The 25,911-nt window shown below is 45.1% G+C and overlaps 1 protein-coding gene across 1 annotated transcript in view; it reads left to right on the plus strand.

Moving 5' to 3' along the window:
* The first annotated feature begins 13,456 nt into the window (after positions 1–13,456).
* Positions 13,457–25,911, plus strand: part of lrrc4cb (leucine rich repeat containing 4C, genome duplicate b) — a 40,410-nt gene continuing 27,955 nt past the window's right edge. The window contains exon 1 of the mRNA XM_062393811.1: positions 13,457–14,052. The gene's annotated coding sequence lies outside the window, so the exon portion shown is untranslated. The remainder of the gene's footprint in view (positions 14,053–25,911) is intronic.

A 25,911-nucleotide genomic window follows, 5' to 3' on the forward strand; every position in this document is an offset into this window, starting at 1 on the left:
TGCAATATGTCACCTCTCTGGCAATGTTATAAATATTACATTACATGTCATTTAGCTGACGCTTTTGTCCAAAGCGACTTACATTTTTAGAACACTCAACATTTTATGAGGGGCCATTTAGGGGTTCAGTATCTTGCCAAGGACACTTAGGCATGCAGATGGGAAAGAGTGGGATTCGAACCGGCAACCTTCTTGTTGCAGAACACCCGCTCTATCCCCTAGGACACGCTCTCCCCGGTCATGTGTATATGTGTTTGTGAACTCTTGCATGTGTATAGACATATTATTGGCCAATGTGTAAGAGATTTTATTCTATTTCATGTTTAAACATGTTTTGGCCTGACCTGTATAAACCAGGTCAGGCCAAAACCCTGACCTGGGGTTGTGGTCATGTCTGTGGGAATGAGAAGGGAACTTAAACACAGACTCCTCTAACACAATCAACCCTCTTCTTATAGTTGCAACTATGGCTTGATAATTATCACGGAAATAACAATAATCCACGTTTTCCTTAAGAGACTTCACATCTCATCACATCCTGATTCAATGGTTTCTGTAAAACGTGGGTTTATTCGTCCACAAGCAAATAAAACACTGAGGAAAAACAGCACAGAGACAGAACAACCTTCTCTAAGTCTTTTCACCACAGCTCCTAACTGGTGCACATGAGTCTGTTATAACTCACCTACCAAGGCACTTAGCACATCATGTACTGCGCCAATTAAGGACCAATCTTCTTCTTAAATTCAAACTTTCACACAGTTAGGAAAATGCCCCGTAAATATGCCAGATTTGTTTCACCAAGATGAAAATCCGGTAAAAAAAAATGTGCAACGTTAGAGAAAGAGAGAACAAACTGAATATCTGCATCCACAAAAAGGTTTTATGGTTTTTCCCTGATCAAACCACATCCAGTAGTTTTATGTGTGATCCTGCAAACAAGCAGACAAACAGGAAAACAAACATAACATCCACGGCTCCGGAGTGCGCCTCCATCTTTGATTTTACTCTGAGGTCATGTGTGAGTCCCTGGAATCGCCACTCAGACACACTATTTGGGTCGGGTCAGTTGTTTTTGCGTAATCCAGTTTATGAACAAAGACACAAACCAACCAAACAGCAAACTGACACGAGGTGAATGACCTAACCTCCACGATGGAGCTAATTATATGTTTCCTTTTATTTTGAAAGTCAGGATGCTCGAGGGTCAGAATGAGTCGTTCTTAAAACTTTAAAAAGGAATCTGTGTTTCCAGGTGAATCTGTGTCACTTTGTTTTGTTGAAGGCTCGAGAGCCAAAAGGACTCTGAATGAAATAAATACAAATGAACACAAGGAAAAGCTTTTGCTGAATGAATAAATCAGTGGAATAAATCCTTCCAATCTGTATGTAAATAGATGACTGAGAGAGGGAACCCAGGGTATAAGAGGAAGTGTTGTCATGGAAAACCGCGGCAGCCTCACATCTATCCACGTTAAGTGTGTTGTCCCCGACGTTGTGTGTCTTCTGGGGACGTGAGGGGACGTGAGGGGACGTGAAGGGACATGAAATGAGCTGTGACGGTGCTGCAGTTCCACAACCTTCTGCAGGAAGTTGAGCAAAACAAGCGGAATTTAAGAAAAAACAACAACAACTGAATTGTGGAAGGTGCAATAAAAGCTTTGCAAACATAATGTGCATTTAGTCGTGGACGTGCAGATTTTTCTTTTCATATGTAAACACAGAATCTGTCAGGGACAGAATAACCTGACTGCTCCGCTCTCTCCGAGTTCGGCTTCATCTTCCACCTTTAATGTGATATCATAATCCGCCCCGTGCTTTATAATAATCCATTATGCACCTTTCTGTTACCTCCAGAGTGAGTTAAGATAAAACTCCCACTCCGCCTTTATTAGTTTAAGTCTGCAGGGCCACGCTTATTCAATTCCAATATGCTTTCATTGTTAATGTCAGGGCCACGTGGAGGTTCGGCCCTGGAGAGATCCTGGCTTCTAACCTGTTTGTCTCACACAACACAGATTGCAGCGCTTCCATAAACTCATCAAAATCGACCACCGAGTTAAAATGAACAGCACCACACTTTAAGATGCGTTTCCTTTTTCTTGCCGTCATCCCTACAAAAATTACATTTTGCCATTTTCCTGCGCCGCATTCAATTTCTCCGGCAATTATTCTCGGTTATTTACATTTTTCTCCCCCTTTCCTGTTTTTTATTTATTCCTCTTTCTGCTGATCCCGCTGCTATTGATTGGCTGCACTCTGTTGCAGCGCAGAGGGATGAGTGGGTGGTGCGTGGGCGTTTTATGATCCGTCCTCATCCTCTTTCCATCCTGTAAAGTGCTTAACGACAATCAATCTTAACTCCACCTCCTTAGGAGATAACGTTGACCATGAGGTTGGTATTGATTTGTGAAGAGGCCTCCAGGTGGTCTTTAGTCATTCCGCAAACCTCACCTACACCTCGGGGCTGGGGGGGGGGGGATACTGCTCTAGAAGGAACCGGAGCTCCGGTGATGAATCAGGCCTCGTTAGGTTCGGTGGTAGCTAACACAACACCGGCAGTGAGGAGTGCATATCTGATAACCCGGGAGACATAACCTCTATTAATTAAATTAGCTGGCTGGTGAATGGAGCAGTTACATGAGCTGGTTGTGTAATGAATTGCGCTGCCTGACTGATTGTCACGTAGATTTATGCCGCAGTCACTCTTTGTGGTCGAGTCCATCCTTCTCCTGACATCTGCATCGGGCTCCGTGTGCACGGCTGCTCCGACGGAGACGAGACACAAGAGCCTGGAACATCAGAACCTGGGTGTTGATTAATACGACCACCTGCTCACGCCTGTCATCCATCCACCACTCGACAGGATGTCAGGCCAGAGAAGACGGTCGTGTTAAAGTGACAGTTTTATCGCCCAACACAAACTAAAGGGTGGTTGACTAGTCCTGCGTCTTTTATTTATTTATTAATTTCTTTTATTTTGCTCCTCCCTCCCGAGCATTGATTTGGATCATAAATGCGTCTGGCGTCCAGAAACGATTTTAGCTGAAAGATAAGGTTTCAAAATTCCGCACATGAGCATCGGCAGATCAATGTTGCGGAAGACTGGCTCTGCTTGTAAGAGGCAATCCTACAAATGGAAGGTCACTGCTTCGGTCCTTTATGACACCCGCTGTCCATTCTGATTAAGAAGGACATTGAACTGCCACTGCAGGAGCGCCACCAGTATCTTAACCTGCTCCTCGATCCTCACGGTGATGAATGCACATGCTCGTCTGTCCTGTGATTAATGTGCACAGGGATGATTTTCCCTTTCACACTCGGGTGAAATTAGAATTTTCCAAACCCTGAATTCAAAGCGATGGCCCTGCAACCTAGAAACACAAATACATCTTCCAACCCCCCCCCCCCCATCTATCTAAACGTTGTCCTTATATTCCTCTTTCCTCCGTCATAATGTTAAATCACCTCACAGATCACACAGGGGTCCAGGATGTAGGCAGTGCCTGTGACGAGCTGTGATTTCTGCTGCATGTGGCGATCTGCGATCACTCAGCGGCTTCCGAGTGCTTCTGCTTTATTGTGACACGCTACAGCGTTTATGACAAAATAACAGGACACACTAAATTCCCCTTAACGGCCGTCCCTGTCCGCACCTCGGCGCCCGAAGCGTCTGCATTTATCACCGTCCTCGTGCGTTTAGCCCGTCTTCCCCCGAGCCGCGGCGCAGGTTCGCGCCGAGGCGGTAAAACTGTCGGGAAAGTTAAAGATAAAAGATAAAACACTGCAGCCCGTTTTAGCGGCGCCCCATATCTCCCTCTCTCCCTCTCTCCCTCTCTCCCTCTCTCTCTCTCTTCATGCTTATGCTAATAAGCCTCATTATCATGCTTTATAGAAATCTGGGCCCGTACAGGAAGTGGCATGAAGAGGACCTGGTACGCTGCTTTGGAGGTCGTTCAAATCCAACGGGGACCTGCTGTAATTAATCAAAATAATGTATTCTGGAGAAAAGAGGCCTGTTGGACAGCGGAGTGGGACAACAATGGGAAACACGCGGCGTGTTTGACCGAGCGCCAGTTGGAACACAAACCCCCCTCGCTGCTTCCTGCTCAAACAATAATCTGCCCCCGGAACCAATGACAAAGGTTTAAAATATCATTATTTTCATCCTCACATCGTTTCTCTTCATTCGCCTCCTTCTTGAAAATGTTTCACAAAAATCAGTCGCGTTTTTTTTCCCGTAATTGGCTCCTCGCAAAGCAGCGAGCAGAGAGATTCACCGTCTGATGGTTGCTTCACATGAAGCAGCGTTTATTAGACGTGTTAACCCTCAGCGGTCCTCCTACTTGACAACACCATCAATATAAAGAGCATAGGTGCTTTATTAGGAGAAGGACACATGGAGCTGTTAAATCTTGATACAGTTTTCCACTTCAAATGAATTCAGTGCATACAATTAAAAGATCAGCTGTTTCATTCACAAAGGCCCCAAAGAAATGCAGGCGTTCTGTAACCGAGCAAATAGACGACTTTCTTTGACCTACATACACATCATGTTTGGAGCCTTTGTAAACCGGGGGGGGGGGGGATATACACTCGCTAGACTCAGAGCGCTGCAGATAAAAGCTGCTTTCAGAGACGCTCTGAACTCCGGATAATCTCCTGACTTTCTCTGGAGTTTCTCCGAGAACAAGGCACGAGATTCTCCGCGTGATTCACCGTGAGCGAGTGAGCGAGAGGTAAAGACATTTCTAACAAGTGGACAAACTGCAAAAGTGAATAAACTAAAGGAACTTTTACACGTAGACGACACGGCAGAAGAGGTCAGGAGAGGTTTTGGTGGTGACCTCTTTCCTCCGCCTGCTGCTGCTCAGCTCTCACCTGAATCCTGCAGAGATTGACGTGTTGTTGTGAACGTGTCTAAGAGGAGAGTCAAAGCCAAACTCCGGAGAAAGTTCCGACTCATTGTGGGGACATTCCCCGGAGTTAACGTCCAAAAATGGCTTTACTGAATAACTACACACCAAAATTGAAAGTGGGGCAGTGGCCTCAATGCCCCTCCACTCAGCTCAGAGTAGAAACATGTGCAGCCCCTCAGAGTCAGTTCAGCAGTGCAGTTGTTGTTTTTTCTCTTTCCTTTAATCCACAAAGGGGCTTTAGTGTAATATGCATACACACAAACGCCACTTCAATTATCTGGAACCGCTGTAATGAGAGGAAACACGGTCCATTAAGGTCCGTCCTCCCACGCGGCTCACTGTGATCACCGAGTATGCTCACAAAATGAAATGAAATTTAAAAGCAAAAATGAATATGGAAAAAGAAATTTCAAACGCCTCGAGGGGTCTCTGGGGGGGGAAAGAGGGGGGGGGGCTGTATTGAGTAATGTTGGAGGAGGAAGACGGCCTCAGTCTTGTGTCTTCAGAGAAATGAAAGTGACAAATCAAAGGGGAAATATGTTGATTCCACACGTGTCCACAGAGGGAACATGGAAACTTAAAGGAGACGCACACACTGTTCTCTCTTTCCTGCAGAGGATCCTGAAACCAAGTGTTCCAGACAGAGGCTGAAAGAGGAGCTGCAGCAGTGGACCGGATTGGGTTTATGAACTTCAGAGACTGGAAACCTTTTTCAAAGAATAACCCAAATTAATATTATGAGCCTGTACATGAGCAGAATATTTCTCCTCTGTTTGTTTAGATGAAAATAAAAATGATGTGAATCAAAAGGTAATAATAATGGTGGTGGTGGTGGTGGGGGGGGGGGCACGTTCATTTGGCAAACCACTTGTATGTAGTTCCATACATACACAGCTCGAGCACACTTAACCTCCACTAGAAGTAGAACGTTTGAAGTACAATATGAAGTACTTGTTCAAAAATATTGAAATATTCACTCCCACGATTGTTATTAGACAGATACAGCTTCTAGAATTCACCCAATATGAGTTCTTCATAAAATGCGATGTTTGTTCTGGATTTATCTACAACATGAATCCCCAGGATAGTAATTCTAACATATACTTCATACGTGTCTGTTTGTTGGTTTATTTGTCAGTTAGCAGGATTAAAAAGAAAATACTGAAAGGATTTCCACCAAACTTAGTGGGGGGGGGGCTGGGCCCTGGGTAGAACCCATTAAATAAATACATCTCTTTTATTCTAGTCTTTTTATTCTTTATTGAAAATACTTTTAAACATTCATGCTTTCAGATTTAAGGGTTTTCTGTTAAAAATGTTCCTGTGCAGAACCTTGAATCTCCTTCTGTCGGTGAAAGGTGCTGAATGAATAAGATTGATCTGCCTTACCTACATTTGGAAGCAGGTTATTTTTGTTTTTGTTTGTTTAACTGCAAAACAGTACAAAACATCACACAACAAACGGGGGACAAAACAATACTAGTACACAACACGGAGGGTGGTACAAGTACAAACAAAAGAGTATAAACAGAGTATATTTGCCATCAGTTGGCTTGACGCTGGCATGTGAATGTGTATGTGTGTGTGTGTGTGTGTGTGTGTGTGTGTGTGTATGTGTGTGTGTGTGTGTGTCAAAGAAACAAAAGAAAATAAGAAATTAGGAGCTGTGTGAACATTAATATAAGAGTGTGGGGGGGGGGGGGGGGGGCACACTGCTGCATAACACATCGATCTTTACTTTCATATCACCTTCCGCTGTAGTCTCTTTAAGATTTGGACTGTGGGGCTTCAGTCTAGTTTTACTAGAGTTACTTCACTTTGACTAAAACAGAACATGCACTGTATTTTTTACACTTGTCCAGTTTTATCGAGCGCTCAAAGTTACAATAACCCGTTCAACCATAAATTCATACAGCTTCTGTGCGCATTGCATTTTCTATCACACCATTCATACACTGCCGGGCGAAGCTGTCAGAAGCAATTTGGGGTTTTCAGTATCTTGTCCAGGGGACTCTCGGGAACGCAGACTGGAGGAGCCTGAGATCGAACCCCCGACCCTCTGGGTAGTGAACGTCTCTATCTCCTGCTCCACAGCCGTCTAAGAAAAGATCACATCCCCTCGTCTGCGGGCCCGATCACCTGGGTACACTTCTTTTTACCGTGGGACGAGGATCACAACGTCTCATAATCTCAAAAGTTCACCATCACTTCACAGAATCTCATCAGACTGGGCTGGACGGGGTCGAGGCCCCAAAGAGCGGGTCGGGACCTCTGTTATTCCACGGTGCGCTCGTCGTGGAGGAGGTGACATCTCCTGTCCGCTGGGATGAGAGAACCAGCCGCTCTCCCTGATGCCTGATGCTAATAACGCAGTCCGTCAGCCTGTCTTCAACGGAATTTAGGCCAAACGTGACAGGAATACCTCCCTCTCCTCAAAGTCGTGCAGTCGGCTGCGCAGGCAGTCGCTCGCACGTCGACTGCGGCGGGGGGGAAGCGAGGAGTCGAGCTCCCTCAGCCTTTGCTCTCTGCGTGGGATTCGTCTTCTGGATATCTGTCTCTTTGGGGGGGCGGCCATTTTAATATTCAAACCAAGCAGAGAGAACAAGTGCAGAGGGACAGCGGCCATTTGAATAATTGAAGAGGCTCCGTAGTGCTAGAGGAACCCCTCTCTCTCTCTCTCTCTCTTCTCTCTCTCTCTACCATATTTTCCCTTACATCTATTTTTTTTTTCCAGTCTGTTTTTTTCTTCACACCGCTTCTTGAAGTTTGTCCCAGAAAGCAGACTGGGACACGAGCTACCACAGCAGCCGGATCCGACACTCCCAATAGGCTGATGGAAGGAGATGGGAAAAAGAGGAAGGCGGAAAAAGAAGTGTCTCACAGAGAGAAAGAAATAAAAGGGGCCAAATCTCTTTCGACGGAGAAGTGGCTACGGACCAAAATGTGGGATGAAAGGGAATCGACCAAAGCCATCTCGGCCCATAATTTGTTAAACGCTTTAACACAGCTTTTCCCATCTGCGTCCTTCAATTTGTTTGACAGACTCTAAAGCGCGGGTTGTCTAAATAAGTGGGAAGAGCCTCGTCCTCCCGAAAGACGGGATGAAGCATAAAGACGTTTTTTAAACTTACAATATTCGTTCTTATTTTATCAATCTCAAGCAGTTGTACGTACAAATAGTATTTGAAGCTCGGCAGACGTGATAAAGAAATAAAGCGATTCGAGTTTTGCCTGGCGCTGGTCACGTGACAGCTCTCCGTGGAAGTTGAAGTCCATCTGGCCGTGTGTGCGTTCAGCAGCGGAGAGTGAAGGTGTAGGCACAGCTTGACGTACAGTATTTGGATCTGCTCTATATTTGTCTTCCTGCACGAAGACTCAAAGCAGATTTCTGTTTGTCTGACTGACGGAATCCTCCAGGCTCAGGAACAAAAGTGAGATCCAAACTCTCTCCAACTTTTGCATAGAAAAGCGACGTGAGCGGCGGCTGTCGAGCTGTCACACGCTCCTCGAGCTCTTTGTGTGGCCTCGCCGCCCAGGAAGCTGCTGGTGGGCGCTCGTGAGGATCCAGAGAGAACATGGAGGCTTAATAAGAAATACAGTACATTCATATTGTCCCTGCATGAAAAACAATGTAATGAGGGAGGGCATTGTTACAGCAGTGTGTGGTTGACATTGATTTGATTGGGCAGATCTGCTGAGGCTTTCATTAACAGCAGTGCAATGTGTGTGAGTGTGTGTGTGTGTGTGTGTGTGTGTGTGTGTGAGTGTGTGTGTGTGTGTTTGTGTGCAGCCCTCCCCCTTTTCCCTCCCACTTTTTATTTTTATTTTTTTTTTCCTGCTCAGGGGATCTCGAGGAATTAAAATTCATGTTTCATCAAAGCGTGAATAAAATGCTGATAACAGAAAATATATCAAATGTATCTGGAGTGTTTGTACGGAGACCGGGAAAGTCTCGGTTATGTAATGGCTGCCACATTAATATTAGGGCAGCGTGTGGAAGATTACATTGAAGTTAAGAGCAATGTAGGTAATGAGGAGCACAGCAGACGTCCAGTTGCTTGGACTGATGACTGACTTCAGGCAGTGACGAACTCCTGGAGAGTTCCTCTGATTTATTGCTGCTGCACACGAGAGGAATTTCAAATCTTAACTGATTTAAAAAAAACGTGGGAGAGCACAGACATAACGACAGATGTACACCGACCGATTTCTTATCTTTGAATCGTGAGAACATAGACACCAGACAATCCAGTCGAGACCCAGGACCACACACACCCACACACTTTATATTTACATTAGGAGTGGGTTCTCTCTACGGAGGCCGCCATGTTTTTTTAACAGTAGCCCAGACTGGACAAACTAGAGAGATCCTTTGAGTTTCTATGAAAAATGAAGGCTGCCACAGGTGAGGTGAGGGGTATTCAGCTGCAACATGCAACTTCACCACTAGATGTCACTGCATTATACACACTGAACCTTTAAATAAACCTCCGTACTATTGCAATATTCCACAGGTTTTGTCCTTTCCTGAACTGGTTCAGGAAACGAACGTCTTAGCTTCGGTTCACAACATAAGAACGCAACATCCAGTTGGTGGCGCTACCCGGTCTGTTCTCTCTTAGCTTTAGCAAATAGCCTCAAACGTTGGACTTAGGGAACAACGTACAACAACATTTTGCCTGTTGCATGGGTTTCCCGTGGCTGATTGATATCGGTAGGTATCACCACAAAACCAAACATTTGAATAAAACTGTGAATTGCTGCTTCTTTTGGTGTCAGAGACACATTTGGGAAACTGGCTTTTGTTTTGAGAGGCCACACTTTTATTTATTGCACAAAGGAGGAAAATTCCGACAACCACAGAACTTCAATAATTTCACGTGGCAGTAAAGGCAAGGGAGTTAAAAAGATTTGAATTGTCCACCAACTGAAAACCTCATTACTCGTTGGGACCTTGTTGCGAAAATTCCACTTACAAATCGTTTTTGTGTTTGAAGGAAAGTTTCAGCAGCGGAGTTTTAACAATGACGAGCAGGAGCACAAGGGCAGAGTTTAGCCCTACTGCTAAAAATGAGTGTGTGACTTTGATTCCGTCAAAAAAACATTTTTTGAAATCTCATTTCTCGCGATCCACCCCCGAACACTTCTTCATCCCGCCTGTCGATAAAACTGTCAAAGTCCCAGGTCGTCATGATGAACACAGCAGGTTCTAAAAAGCTTCTCTTTCTGTCCACTCCTGTGATGTGTTGTCATCGGCCTCGTGACATATTGTCATAATTGATTGGTGACTAAGTGAAACAACTAATTAAGGGAAACAACAAATTAAGTGTTTGTTTGGAAGTGTTGGTTTGTGTCGGCGTGTTTTAGATTCTCCGTGTTCCTGAAACTCAGCTTCCTCCAGAGTCTAATCGTTAATCAATCATCAGAAATTTAATCTGCAGCTGTTTTGAAAACAGATAAATCATTTAAGTGATTTGCAGCCACACTAACTTTTCAAACACTGATGATGTCATCGTTTTGTGTGATGCCCAGGCCGTCCACATGGAGATATCTACTGGATGGAGGATTGGGATGTAGCCACGTACAGACAGTGGTGGTGATCCCTGACTTCTCATCGAATACAAACACACTTTGAAAGGTGCAAGAACAAATAATTATGGATTGATTGATTTCTTGTTCGATTATTTGTTTTTTCAAAAACCTTTTCAGCCTCAGTGAGACTTTATTGTGAAACGCTTGTTCTCAAGCCAACCTGTTCAACCCCTTGTAGACGAATGTCGCAAATTTGCATCGAACCCCATTCCGATCTTAACCCTGCCGAGGTGACGATTGTGCCTGATGGTGCAAATACTACACATACCAAGGAAGGTATTGGAAGCACTCTTCCGCCATCTAGTGGTTGGAGTGGAAAATACATACTAGCCCTTTGGGACTGTGCAGCAAAGTTATTTTGAGGTATTAAGCTGTATTTGAAATACTGTGATGATGGAACAGCAATGATTGTACAGAAAACATATGTTGTTATTCAATTTCAAGTAAAAGCAGCATCAATATAATAATCTACATACCAAAATTTCTTAAATTTAGGTTATGCCCCATTATGCCTAATGTCGCTAATTTGCCTCATACCTAAATTTATATCTATTGTATATGCTATATTGAAATTAACAATCTCCACTTAATTTAGCATCTGTATGAGAGGCCAAAAACACCAATAATATATTTTTTATATAATTGGAAATTAATTCAGGCAATAAGGGGTTAAATATCTTCATACTTTAGACTCAACAACTTGGGCTTTGGGAAGTTGTGACAAATTTCATCCTTCTTGTTGTGTGTCTCTGTAACAAACAACTCAACAATGAAAGGACAAACTTCTCCTAAACTTTATGGGATGTGTCTTTGGAAAGTATCTCCAGATGATTCACTTTTGGAGTTCGACTTTTCAGAGGTCAAACTCAAGGTCAACCAAATATTTGGTCTGAAATGTTTATTTTTCAAGTTGTATCTGCAAATGATAGAGAGACACTTTAAACCTTATATTGATAAGGAAGTTATTCCTCATCAAGTCCATCATTCATATTTGCATTTTGTGTGCATCCCACGATCATTAGATAAACCTATATGGATAAGAAAACACAAGTGATGATTATATGATGGGATTGGGAACCTTCCATTTCAATATGAGGGCTGAATAATGGCTGATGGGAATGGCGATATTGTGTCATTATGAAAATTATGTCACACAGTAATGCATAAACTTTGCATCCAATGCAATTAGAGACACGATTCGCAGCTTATCCAGATCATCTGTCATCACACTGTATTAATGACATCCTGATAACGTCACTATGGAACGGCATCATTACACTGTAATAAAGTTGTCGCTCACATTTCATAGATAAAACGATTAATCAACCCTGATGTAATGAAACTAATTTCTTCATTTGGTGTTTTGACGATGACGACATGTCCAGCATGTTGCTCCACGACCCCCCCCCCCCCCCCCCCCCCCATCAGTTTGGTGATGTGGTGATCTGGTGATGGTGAAGCGTTGGAGGAACAGTCCACCGGCTCCTCGTAGGGAGGCGTCTCCTCCATGTTGTTTCTCTGGCATTTCATCCTCATTGTTTCCCACCATTGCTCGTGTAGATAAAGTGTAAATACTCACCTCAGGTTCCTCAGAGTCTCTCATTGGATTTTTTCTTTTAGTGTGTATGTGTGATCAAAACAATATGTGATACATTTCCATCATATGAATGATTTATATTCATCCCTGTTCTCTGCCTGTGTCTCACTCAGCAGTTAGACCTCGGCGGCCAAGAGCCACTCTGTCACGTCTCTGAATTGTGGTCCATTATGTCCCCTAATGAGACAGGATGCTCGTCTCAGATGGAATGAACCCTCTTGTCTACCTGCAGGTCGGCAAAGTCACGGAACCTCCTTCTCCTTTCAAATGACCATCGCCTGTAGATCAGTGAGCAGCAGAAGCTCCCATGAATACAAGCTGATTGAAAATAACAGGTGGGGAAGTAATGTAATGTTCCAGTAAGTCCACCGCATTAATCGTTATTACATGGTGGACACGCTGCTGTGTCCCAGCTGTTCATGTGGAGGAGAGCTCTACATGTTGCATGAGGAGGCGGTGGGTGGACGTGGTCCTGTGTTGTCTGACTGGATGGAGACTGACGCCTGTAGGTGGCAACCATACCTCATCAAGAGCTGAATCACACGTGGCCGCGCACCCCCGCCCCCCCTCCACAACACACACACACATACACACACACACGCACACACTCAAAGATCTGGGGCTTTAAGCGTTAATGCTATTGATCCCTGATAATTAACGACCTCTGGCTGATTTAAATGGGCAGATGGACGGGCGCGCAAAGTGGTCAAAGTTAAAGTGGTCCCTGGGCGATGCGCGAACACGCTCACGCCTACACGGGGCGCGCACCTGCACTAACACTCGCCTTTAACACTCACTTACACACACACACACACACGAACACACACATACACACACGTGACTCCGTGCACACGCAGATCTGTGCCCGGGGACCGTGATTTCAGCGCGCTCGTGGGGGCTGCAGCCATTAGGAGCCGGTGGCAGGAGCACGCTTCATTTGCAGCGCACGGACGATGCCGCCGCGTCCACGCCGCGCGGATCGCACACACGCGCAGGAATCGTCCCCAGTATAGCCGCGCTTATGTAATTAATACACCGAGGTTCGGAAGCGGCGTCTCGCGGATTCTCGCCCCTTCGTCTTGATGGAAAACGCCGCGCACCGTACGCTCCGCAGCCGATGACAAGCCATTGGTGCTGATGCGACGCGTGTGATGGCTGCGGTGGGACGGATATCCTAAATTTTGATCCAATAGGCGTCCTCAGGTCTTCTTCTTCTTCTTTCGCAGGACGCTCCCGCACCTCTCCGCGCTGACCTTATCGGCAGGGCTGTGAATTAGGCAGCAGCTGATCTTCATTTCATAGAGAACGATGATGCGCGTAAAGACGCATCCAGGCGCTGCGATCCGGACGAATTAGCGCACTTTGTTTTTTTTTTTCTCCTGTTCTTTGCTCTTTCTGTGTGGGGGATTTTTATTCTTGTTTTTGGAGAGGAAAAGAGGAAACCACCAGTGGGAGTCAATTTTGGACAGTGACTGGCTTTGGACGGAGGGGTGCTGGGAGAGCGAGAGAGAGAGAGAGAGAGGAGAAGGGGCCTTTACAGACTTGATCCCCCCCCATGTGAAACTCTGCAGGATCGCCTCCTCCTCAGTCCAGAGGAATATCTCCAGGTTCCAGGCACCAGGCCACTGCTGCTGCTGCTGCTGGTCATCCGAGGAGGGGGGTGGGTGGGGGGTGTGGAGGTTTTCATCGCGCACATCCGAGGGAATCGTGGCGGCACCGCAGATCCGCGCAACTCTTTCCTGAATGTTTGGCATTTTTTCGCAGGCGAGCGCCTCGACTTGTGGCGGAGGGAGACGCGGACTGCAGCAGCCTCCAGGTCCCTTTGCACATGGAGATTTGTGCCTCGGTCACGGCGCAGCGGATCTTGGACACGGGGACCGGGGCCCTGCTGCTGATTTTTCCCGCACTGCTCTCAACCTCGATTTCATTTATTCGAGAAAATGCGTAAGTGTGTGTTTTCTCTTTTTTTTTGTGTTGTCTCACTGCATCCGGAGGCTGCTCGGTGTGACATGCTGCTGTAACATCCCCATTACTCATCGCCATTTAACCCGTGGTGTGTGGCTGGATCACTCACACTTCCATGAGACGAGACTTTTCTCCAGAAATGTCCTCTTTTCACCTCCTTATGGTCGCTATCGTTCTTGTGCGTGTGCGTGCGTATGTGTGTGTGTGTTTGTGTGTGAATGTGATGCACAGAGAGAAAAAGATTGATAGAGACAGAAGAGAGGTTGAGGAGGTGTGTGTGTGTGTGTGTGAGGAGGAGGTGGAGGAGGAGGAGAGGGGGTGTTAGCTGGTGCAACAAATTGTGTGTTTGAGCCCCTGTGTGGGTCTGTCTGGAACAGTCCCCGTTACCAGGAGGACATTACTGCTACAGAGGAGGAGAATCAGGGGGTGGGAGGGGGGGCTACGTCATGTGGTAATTCAAATTCAGTTCAGGTATTCTCAGCATACACGATTGCAGTGCCGGATTGGCCAGGTGGGCAGACTGGCCCACAGGAAGGGGGGCTTCGAGTTGGCTCGTGGGGCAAAGGAAATAAAAGCTCCTCATATCGGCTGCTGCACGTTGACCCGTGTGTGTCTGCACAGCGGGCAGGAGCAGCCCGTGGGCGACGCGTTCACCTCCAGCAGAAAGGAGGTTGCTGTTTCTCCTCGGCACAGCCTGCATGAGCAGATTATCCAGGAGATTCAAGCTGTCAGGTCCTGCAGTTGTTGCTTTGACAGTACATGCCCCCCCCCCCCCCCATTCACCCCTCTACCCTCCTTTTTTTTTTATTTCTCTCAAATATAATGCACGTGAACAGGAGCTGTCCGGCAGTGGGAGGTGCTGAAAATGCCCTGATGCTGAAAACACTTGTGTGTGTGTGTGTCTGTCTGTGTGTGTGTGTGTGTGTGTGTTGGTTGAAATGGGGAGAGGGAGCTGCCGTCACATCTGAAATTGCTCGGGCTGCTGCAGCCAGAGAAGCATTCCCACTCAAAAGCTGAACCGGTCCTCGAGTGAACACTCACACAGTCACGCCCGGTGCCTTTTACGACCCGTCTGTAAAACGAAGGACACAGTCTGAGGGGTTTAAAAATGAGCCCCCCCCCCCCCCTGTCATCCTGTGGGCTAGCACGGGACGAGCCGAGCCTGCACATCACATTTCACCTATAGCCTGTTTGATTGGGTTTGAGGGGGGTGGGGGGGGGGGGGGGGGTAGGCTGATGATTAAATTGTGAAGTGAATCATTTGCTGCAGTGCCATTTCAGCTGGTAGGAGAATGTGTGCATGGTGTGGTGTGTGCAGGATTCATTTTCAGCCATGCTTTTACAAACAAGATTTACGGCTGTTGTAATTATTCTAACTGCAATGCATTCAATTCCACAGCCTGTGTTACTCCCAGTGCCCTGCGATGCTCTGGTAGCTGCTGAGACACTTACTGGATGCCACACACACCAGTAAGTGTCTCGATAGGGCACTGGGCCACCGCAAACTACCTGAGCTGCCACACTGAACTTTAAGTTTCTGTAAAAACTCCACTCGATTTGGCTATTTTTTTTTTTCCAAACTGCTTGAACTTTAAAGGTGGGTGAGTAACATCGTTCCCAAGAATCACCGTGGGGCCCAGACACGGTGACCAATATAAACTGCCAGGCGGGTAAACATGATTTCCATGCTGTGGCCACAACTCTGTGAGATGTCGCGTCCCGTGGATTTGGATTTGTCGCCTCTCCTCTAACACTCGTCTGTCATCACGACAGAGACACCGAAGCGTGAGAGAAGTGATCGCTCCGACAGGCGTAGCTTCTTTTGGCATTCACCTGCCGGCCGAGGGAGCGAGTGGAGGTAAACAGGGCCAGGACCACTCACCTGAACGGCCCCTGACAGAAGCCGTCACTGTGGGAAAATAAGCCCATTTGGGGGCGAATAGATTACGTTTCATGCGTGACACTCATGCAGTCAAACCTCTGGTTCTGGAACAGGGTGAGCTGTGACTCATTTGTCCACGTCCAAGGTTTTCTTTCTCTCAACGCTTTTGTTCCCTGCACAACCTGCTGCGTCAAAGAGCCGGTTCAAACATTAAGTGCAGCTTTAGCGATGCAGCTCCGTCACCGTGCTGCTCCCTGGATTTGTCTTGACAAGCTGCCTCCTCACACCTCACACACACGTTTGTAGTGAGTTGATTCATAGTGTCGTGTCAGGGTTTTTTTGTTGCTTCTTTTCTTGCATCTGGAGACGTCAGAGTGGAATAATTCAGGATGCACATCTGTTCCTCGCAGGTGGTCACGTCGTCCATATATCTTCCCGGCATCATCACTTCAGCTGCATTTTCTAGCCATAAGTCAAATCATGTAATTCACAGAAGATACGATAATATACTCAGATAATCAGCTCTCTATAAATGTCAGAGATTTCTTATTCGAGCAACAGCAGCCAAAAAAAAACGAACAACTGGGTCTGCCAAGGTTTTTACTTACAACACTAAGCATACTGGGATGTCAATAGCCTTAAGGACCAGTTACACAACCGGTCCTGCTTTTTGAATCATTTTTGTGTCAAATGTCCTGTCTGTCAAACTAGGATTCAGAATTCACTTCCTTCTCCTTGGGTTATGGGTCAACCACAAACAAAGTTGCAACCAAGTCTGGATTTTAGAGAAACTGTTTTAAAAGAAGAAAATCTGTCCTTGGTTGTTTTTCATGGGTCCAAAAATCTTCACCCAAAACCAACCTGGACCTGTCCATCATTTAAAGCTTGGACCCGACCCGCGCAGAATCCAGAATCCTTGAATCAGACATTTAATCCATCCTCCAGGTTTTCTATTATTCCGCTCCCAACTTACTCCACCCTTGATCCACTTATTGTCACGGTGATGGATGACAGTTTTTGCACAAAAGGTAAATCAGACCCAGGATCTGTGGTAATAGAACAGGACCTGACCGGGCCCCGAGTGACTGAATAACACGTGGATCCAAACCTGTACTGGTTCCAGGTCAGCCCTGAGGGCCTAGGGTCCGGACTGACCTCTGAAAACCAATATCAACTATAGCTGGGTTTTGTAGTTTATAATTTAAAGACGTCACCTTGGGCTCTGGGACAATGTGATGAGCATCTTTTGACTTTTTCTAGGATAAGTGGCAAACTTTGCCTGTGTGGGATGGGTCGTTCACTTGTCCTGTAGGGATCCTGGGTGCAGATGTTTCTTTCTTTCCGAACTGGAGAATCAGTCGTTGTTGTTGTTGTTGTTGTGAATGAACCCATTGTTGTGAACGTTATGGACAACGTCACTTACATTGAAGTGTCTCAGCTGCAGCTGCCACAGAGCGCCAGTCACCTGTTCATCAAATGAATTTATCAGTATTGAACGTATCACATGTTCAAATTCAACCAAGCTGCACTTCCATTGGCCAATAACGATATACCTGCCATGTGTGGACCCATTAAGAGGAGGGGTTACAGACAGAGACTTCTGGAAATATTAGATAGACACTTTACTGGTAGATTATTCCAAAAACAAATCAATGGAGATATTAATCCCTCATAAAAACAATAGAATATGTTTGACCCCTGCTGTAGGTTGCACCTTGTATTTAATCAATGACAGTGTAACCTTCTGACAAGCCCAGACACGTCTTCATATAATGATGACATTTGTTAAACTACAGCAGGTCTATCTGTCCTGAAACCATGAAGGGATTCAGATTAATCCCCATTTCTTAAAAAGCGTCGGGTTTCAACCTGTCACCAGCAAATATGCTGATTCATTTCAAACGACTATCTTCTCCTGTGCACTTACGCTTGTGGCGACTGATGGGGGCAGTCTGTGTTTCTGAGGGATATGTTCGACTGTTGTGTTGTTTCATCAATTTCTATCGTGGTCCCGGCCTCCTGCACGCTCCTCCGTGTGATATGAGGATTGGTGTTGGGACTGGTGATAATTTATGGCTGAGGTCCCTCCAGGCTTGTGCTTTTTATCTTAACTAATACAGAGGGATTGTGTGCATTTCTGTGCAGCATGTGTCTGCGTGACATAAATAACCAAGTGGGATGCAGCCCCGAGATTAGACCGACTTCCTGCCGGCTCCATTTTGATAGATAACAGTCTGTATCTTTCCAGTGGCACCTCGGCGAAAACATGTGTTTGTGTCGAGTGAAGAGACAGGCCAGTGTGAGCGGGTCGGAGTGCCGGGGTGTGAACGGGTCCAGCGCATGCCAGGCTGGAGAGACTTAGCATTCACTGTGGCAGCTTAAGTTCTGCCTTTGTGCGCCAGCAAGAGGATTATTCAGCGAAGCCCGCTCGGTGTCATTCACAAGTCGGCAGTTCTACATCAACAAACATCAACGTGGGGAAGGATGCAGAGGCTGGATCTGCATGTGTCTGCGGATCCGTTGCAACAGTGTTTGATTTCCATGCGAAGAAAATCATAACTTATGGCACAAATGTCATAATGACTCAGATGCTGTTTTGAGTTCAGCCCTATTCCACCATCTGTGTCGGGCACCATGTGTCTGCAGCGGCCTGCAGCAGCGACCAGCCTTCCACTCCGATGAGAGCCTCTGAGAGAAAGAGGACGTTCAGGCTGCCGGTGCCGTGTTCCCGGCTCTTCAGCAACCAGCCACATCCACAGACTCCTCTGCACCGAGCACGCGTGTGCAGCTGAGCAACATTCTGCCGTCAACTTTATTGTGTGTGATTAGAGTTATGGTGGAGCTGTGATGTGAGGCGCAGCTGAGCACCGCCCACTGCTCCTGAAGAATGCATAATCAAAGTAAACAATGCCCTAAAGGCAATCACAGCTTTTCTACACTTATATTGCTTTTTTCTTTTAAACCGTTTCAGACGTTTTCTTCAGATTAAAGGAACAAGAATAAAAATCAAGACCTATAATGCAGCTCGCACGGAAGCGCAGGAAGCTGTGCATCATGGGAATTGTCCCCGGGAACACGCAGGGCTGCGTTTTGATGGCAGATTTAATTTTGGATCTGATCCCAAGTTCATAAAACACTGATTAGTTCACAAAGACTTCACTAATCAAATGTTTTATCTCCTCTCCTCTCAATTTTGCAAACAGAAACAGTGAAAAAGTTCAGCCCAGGGAATCATCAAATCGTCAATAAATAGAAAGGATCACAACAAGCGTAGTGCTATTGATTTTCAGGCTAATAGATCCAGATTCTAATCTTTTTCTACAATGTGCTTGGAATCTAATCCGTCACTGGCAGACAAGCAAGTCACTTCTTCAACCTCTTTAACTTTGCTCTGCTTCACTTATCATACGTCTCATAGAACCAGTGGTGGCAGAGATATTCTCTTTTCATGTGGGGCCTGTATTTGTCGAGCAGGAGCTGGAGGAAAGGCCACATTTTAAGGCGTAAGTTCAAATATGGTCTCGAAATTGGTGTGAAACTTGAAAATAACATTCAAGAAAACTCAAATTTGGTCCAGTTTGACCAAAAATATCTCTAAAATCACAAAATCCACACGAACTGGGATGCGTGTAGAGAAACCGGAGCTTTGGATTTTCAGTCTTTGTGGCCTGATTTTAATTTCTCTAAGTGTGCAGTTGAATCACAGCGCCTGCTCCCTCCATGGAGGACGGCAGCTTGCAGTCACAGCTGTGAAAACCCAGAGATAGACTGGATAAAAAAATAAATAAATCAGAATGTCCATATAGAAAGTCCTGAACTCAGGCAGCATTATTCATCTGTGCTCCGTCCATCTGCACACTCAGTATGTTCCAAACGGTCACAGATCTGCCAAAATATGGTGCTGGTGAGATTGTGACAAACTGAGAATATGGACGGTCAGTGGAGGAGAATATTCTGTTTCTCTGGACCATGTGATTTTATGTTTCAGGCACAAACTGGGCCAGCTGTTGGAATCCATGTTGTAAAGGCCACAAATCAAACCTAGCACTCTCTGCCACCTTAAAATAGTTTATATAGTGAATTATGTCTTCACTTGTTCAGGAATAAAACCAAAATGAATAGAAACAGATATATTCTACAGATATATGGAAACAGTATGTCAGGATACTAAATACATCGGTATAAGAAATGTCCAGTAAGTGATACAACGAGCAGAACAGCAGCTAATTGAGCCTGATATGAGAAATTATTTTTAAATATTTACAAACTAAACTGTTTGTATGATACTTCAGAATCAGAATCAGAATCACAATCAGAATCAGAAAGTATTTATTGCCAAGCAGGTTTACACCTCGAAGGAATTTGCTCTGGTTATTGGTGCATGCAATGAACATAGAAACATAAAAACATGAAAACACAAAAACACAAAAACACAAAAACACAAAAACACAGTAAATACTACACACATAAGAAAAGCAATAGAAAGAAACAATATATATTTACTCACTATTTACTTCCTATTTACTCCCTTTTTCTGACATTTATAACAAATCTGATGTACTGGATTATTTCTGCTCATTTCCAGTTGGCTTTTAATAGCTGTACGTTGGACCTTAAGAAACCTGAGCCGTCAAAACATGTGCCCGGTATAAACAGTTGTAACAGTAGGATAAAAATCTATTAATAATTCTAATAGTGTCTTGAAGCATAACGTGCAAACACGACGAGTCACTGCTAGGAACATCTGTTGTGGTTGTGGTTCTAGGTCCGTGCTAACAGCTGCGAGGAAGAACTTTGGCAAAGTGGTTGTGATTTTGATGCTGAATATTAAAGTTAGAAAACCAACATGCTCACGATGACACTGCTGATGTTGTGCAGCTGCAGAGTTTACTGTGTTTAAACATCCTGGTTTTAATGTGTTCACCTGCTAGAACATTATAATCAGCACTAAAAACCATACAGTTCATACTGCTGGTGGGAGAGTCGTGAGATTCGCAGCTTTATCGGACGAATAAATGTTTTGGTGTCAGATGAAAAGTGAACAGATGAACAAAGAGGTTTTAATTCATCCTGAGGGGAAAGTTGTGAAAAGATCATTTCAAGGGAATTTACCCCAAAATCTGTCAACCGATTTCCCTCAGAACTGCAAACTTGCAAAGCTCTCAAACATTTAGGGGATGAAGAGAGATTTTTATAATTCATGTGAAAAGACAATTTCATGGGAATTCATTTGAACAATGGACGTCTTTGATAAAGTTAGCAGGGATCCAGTGGATGTGTTTTACTGAAGTGAAAACACTGATGCTGTGGGGACAGTGGGGGGGGATCGCGTGTCAGGGCTCATCGACACACCTCAGTGGATCTTTACCAAATTAAGCAATCTCCTTGTTGACAAGTCCAAATCAATAATCCCATCGTGACGGCTGCACCAGAGGAATATTTGGGCGACAACCTAAGTCTGTAGGAATCTGATCCCTGGACAGTGGTTGAGATATTTCAGTCTGAGCCAAAGTGGTGGACTGGGAGCCCGACCATAACCATTAGGATCCCTGAAAATCTTTAACTGAATTTCATTATTCTGCTTTATTTCTCTGTGAAATTCTTTTTCTCCTGCAGTTACTACCCACAGCTCTACAATATGAGGAACTTCCTTCTTCTCCTTTTGACCTTTTTGTGATTTCCCTAATTGGAGATTCACAGAAGACCGAGAAGAGAGAAACAAGTCTTTACACTGCAAAGACCTCGGGCAGCTGGAACGTGCATCGTGATGAATCGGTAGCAGGCCACCCACAAAAAAACACGTGAGCGCAGCACAAATGTCGCCTCAACACACAACTGCACAGCACAATCCAGCACGGTGCAGCACAATGAATCTTAACTGCAATCGCGATCTGCCACGTGCAGACGGGAGCGCGGCGGCCGCTCCGGTGATTGTGCTCCGTCTGCTCATTCTGCACCCCCCCCCCCCCCCAATAAAGAGATGACCAATCAGTTTCTGCTGAAGCGACAGAGCGTGCATGGTCACATGACTGTCCAGTGTAGAGACCAGCGAGGAGTGAATTCCATCAGGGAAGACCAGTGACTCTGAGAAAGTGAACATGGCTGCATCGTGAAGCAACACAACACATTTCTAAGGAAACTCATGCTGACTGTGTGAAAGTGAAAACGACTGCACGACCAATAGGGACAGATACTGATTTAAAGGGGTAAAGAATTTGAAAAAATAAGGTTTGTTAAAAATGAATTAGATTCCTTAGATTTTTATCAAACCCTTAAAACAAAGAAATGTAGCTGAGGCTTTGATATAAATAATACAACTATAAATGGAAAGAAATCACAAATACAACTACACATACAGATCTTTTATTAACAAGATAAATAAGATAATTGTCTCAGTGTAAAACATAAATGCTTCTTATTATCTCTGCATTGTTAATTCACTCGGAGAAAAGTGTTTATATTGATGCACATGAGCAAACTGATGAAGATTCCTGTACGTCTGCTCATGTTTGTAGTTTTTATCGGCCGACCAATAAAATGTGGCTTCAGTGGAAACCCACAGGGGTGGCTGTGGTTCGTCCACTGACCAAACGGTCTGCGGTTTGATCCCCGGCCTCCTCCATTCCACTCGGTGGAACGACCTGGGGCGAGACACTGAACCCCAAATTGTGCCCAACAGCTGTGCCTTGATATGTGATGGAGAAAGTGCTGCACATAGAAGAAGTGAGTGTGTGAGTGGCAGACACAACACAACCAGCCGTAGTGGGTGTGAGTGTGACTCAATGTGACACGGAGGAGCGTTAAGAGATGTAGGGAAGTCAGGATTTCAGAGAAAGATACACACCCTGGACCCACTATGAAGTGGTGAAGTTCAAGTGAGAGTGTGCGTTTATCAAATCGCACAATCACGGGAAACAACTCATCCACCGAGTCGCGCCGCACTAATCCCACAAACACCAACGAGTTCAAAAAGCTCCTGTAGGTGAAAACAAGCCGATGGAAGAGCTTCTCCTCGGAGCCGGGGCAGATCTCATTGTCTGCTTATCAGCCTGGAAGTGACTCCGCCTTACTGAGATATTCCCTCCGAGAATTAGGGATAATAGCCGAAGTGATGACTGTCATGATGAGTCTCTATCTCACTCGTGTTGAACGCCCTCCCCCTCCTCCCTCCGTCTCCCTCTCTCCCAACTACCCCCCCCCCTCTATTTATCTCATTCTCCTCATATTAATATACATTTTATCTGGTGCCAGTTCATTTAGCTCGGATGTCTTTGATGAAAGTATCTTAACGACACTCGTGGCTCTCGAGGAACAGGCAGCGATTCATGATTTCGCTGAAGGGGAGTCTCTGAGTCAGAGTAAGAATAAAATGTATATCTGGTTCATTAATACTTTGGCATCTGGTGCAGATTGTCTAGTTTGCTGGAAATTCACGAGATTGGCTTAGTTGGCAAAGATGAAACCTCAGTCAGTGGCGCCAAGTCCAACACGACTAAACCGACGAGGGGAATCGTGTAACGTTGACACGATTGTCTTTTTAGTATGTGGCGGAAATTTGCCTCTGCTACATTTTTACTACCCCCCCCCCCCCCCGCCCTTTTCTTTTTATTTCAACACTGTTCTTCAGCCGCAGTGTTTTCCGGGGATTTGTCTGTTAGAACATCTCGTTCCCCCGTCGCTGTGAACTGATGCATTATTGGTGAACCACGAAAGCATTTTGTCCTTCGCAATTCAAAGGGGAAGAAAGAGAGAGAAAGGCTCCTGTGATGTGTCTCGTGTCCTCAGTAATAACAAAGTGGCGTTGATATGTTGTGAGACGTATTAAACCTCGGCTGAGCGTCGCAGCGCTTTAATGACATTTGTCGTGCATTTGTTTTTCCGTTTGTTTTCCTGAAACCGTTTTTAAGTCACAGGAGATAGTCCCGTCCCAAACGCCTGTTTTTTTTTTTTTTTTTTACAGTATATCTCAATCAGACACCGACGCCACATTCAAAACATATTTCAGCTTTTGCTTCCACAACACAGGAGCACATTGATTTCATAGCTCGCGGCATTGAGATCCACGTTACTATAATATGTGTAGAAAGAGGTCGGTCACTGGGTTGATACTGGGAGGAGAGGAAAGCTGTTTCTTCAGCTCCACTTTGAACAGACTTCTGCTGCTCAGATTAAAAAATGTTCCCAACAACAGCCTTGGCGAGTCAGAGGTGGAGCTCAGCCACAACACGACGGAGATGTAAGACGACAGTTGAAGCGGCTTTGTTCCGCGCCCGCCGGCTGACGCACTCATTTCTGCACCGAGCAATTAACTGGCGGGTCAGTCGCTCACTGTGGATACCAGTGTTCCCAGGGCAGCTCACAGACTTGAGCAACAAATACAGGATCAGGGAATAGAAACCAAACAATTATTTGATTTATGTTGTTTGATTTAATTTTTTTTTTTTGTACATTTTTAACCTTTTAACAGAGTCTCATTATAACGGGGCGCTGTATGATAATCATGCACATTACAGGCTGGAAACGTGCCATAAACGAGCTGGCACTCATTAGAGCACATGCCTCGGCCAATTAAGGTCCAACAGTCCCCTTAAATCCAATCAAGCCCCACCACATTACCCACACTCAGGGATGTCAGTCTCTTATGTGTACGCCATATTTCTTCATTAAGTTACCTGAAGTGTTCCCTGGCTAATCAGTGAGAGGATGAGTGCAGACCTCCCAAGGTGGACAAAACACCGGATATCAGATCTTCTTTTGTGCCAAATTGCACATTGAGGTCAGATTCATTCACATAGATATTCTACAAAGTCTTAACATTAAACACAAAGGAAACGATATCCATTCTCTAGAGTTTGAAGGAATATGTGTTACCCCACAGTAACTGTAGAGAGATCTTTATACGGATCCACACCACGTTTCCCCTGATGGTAGATTTAAGCACTTTACTCAAGCAAGATTCCTTTTCCTTAAAGCTCTCTGCATTAGTTATTGATATAGTCACAAACATGTTAAAAACGACCCTGTCCCACAATGTTGTGCATATTTTTTGGATTCCTCTTTGGCTGATACTGTTTTTCTCCACCATAAACTGCCCAGTGTATTTTGCATACTCTTGCTAACTATCAAAACAGATGATAACATACTCTTCTTGGTGAAAGACTTTTAAAACTTCACACCAATGATAGATCTGTCCAGATTAAATGGAACATTATTCATTAAAAGACAGATATCTGTTGATTTTAATATTTTTGAAACTACAAACAAACATTGACTTGTCTCCATTTTACCTTAAAATCTTCTAACCTCAGAATAAATCCATAACGATGCCTCGATAAATTTTAGGTTAGCAGAAGAAAAAATGCTTTAGGTGAGTTGGTTGTTTAATAATTAATTATATTTTGGATTAACTGATTAATTAGCACAAAGACTCACTGGCTCTTTCTGATCCAATGTGTGCAAATGAGACTAAATGTGTAAATATGTTTGGGTTTCGAAGACATCACCTCATTAATCAGGAAAATCATTCAGCGCATTAATCAATAATGAAGATAATCATTAGCTGCAGCTCGAGTCTGTGAGATCTTCAATCATCAGATGCACCAGTTTCATGTTGCACTTGAAGCTCACTTGTGTGTTTTCCTCTTAACGTCTCTTCGAATTCTGCAAGCTCGTCTAACTAGCACCTGCTGCCCGGACTTTAATTATCCAGGCAGGGAATACAGGCACAAACAAAGAGGGAGCGCCAAGTCTTCATCTCATTCACACCGTGGAAATTGAACTAACAATGTTAGGAGACGGTGGCGCCGCTCGACTCACCCACCGAACGTCTGGGTTTAGCAGGTCCGAGCCGGAGAAGCAGGTCACACCAGGAGCAGCGTCCATATTCCTGCAGCCAAGAATAAAACACGTCACTGTGAAAACTTCCTGAATGTCAACTCCTGCAGGCGCAGAGGAGG

This window comes from Platichthys flesus, chromosome 1 (genome assembly GCF_949316205.1).
Source record: "Platichthys flesus chromosome 1, fPlaFle2.1, whole genome shotgun sequence".
Lineage (NCBI taxonomy): Eukaryota > Metazoa > Chordata > Actinopteri > Pleuronectiformes > Pleuronectidae > Platichthys > Platichthys flesus.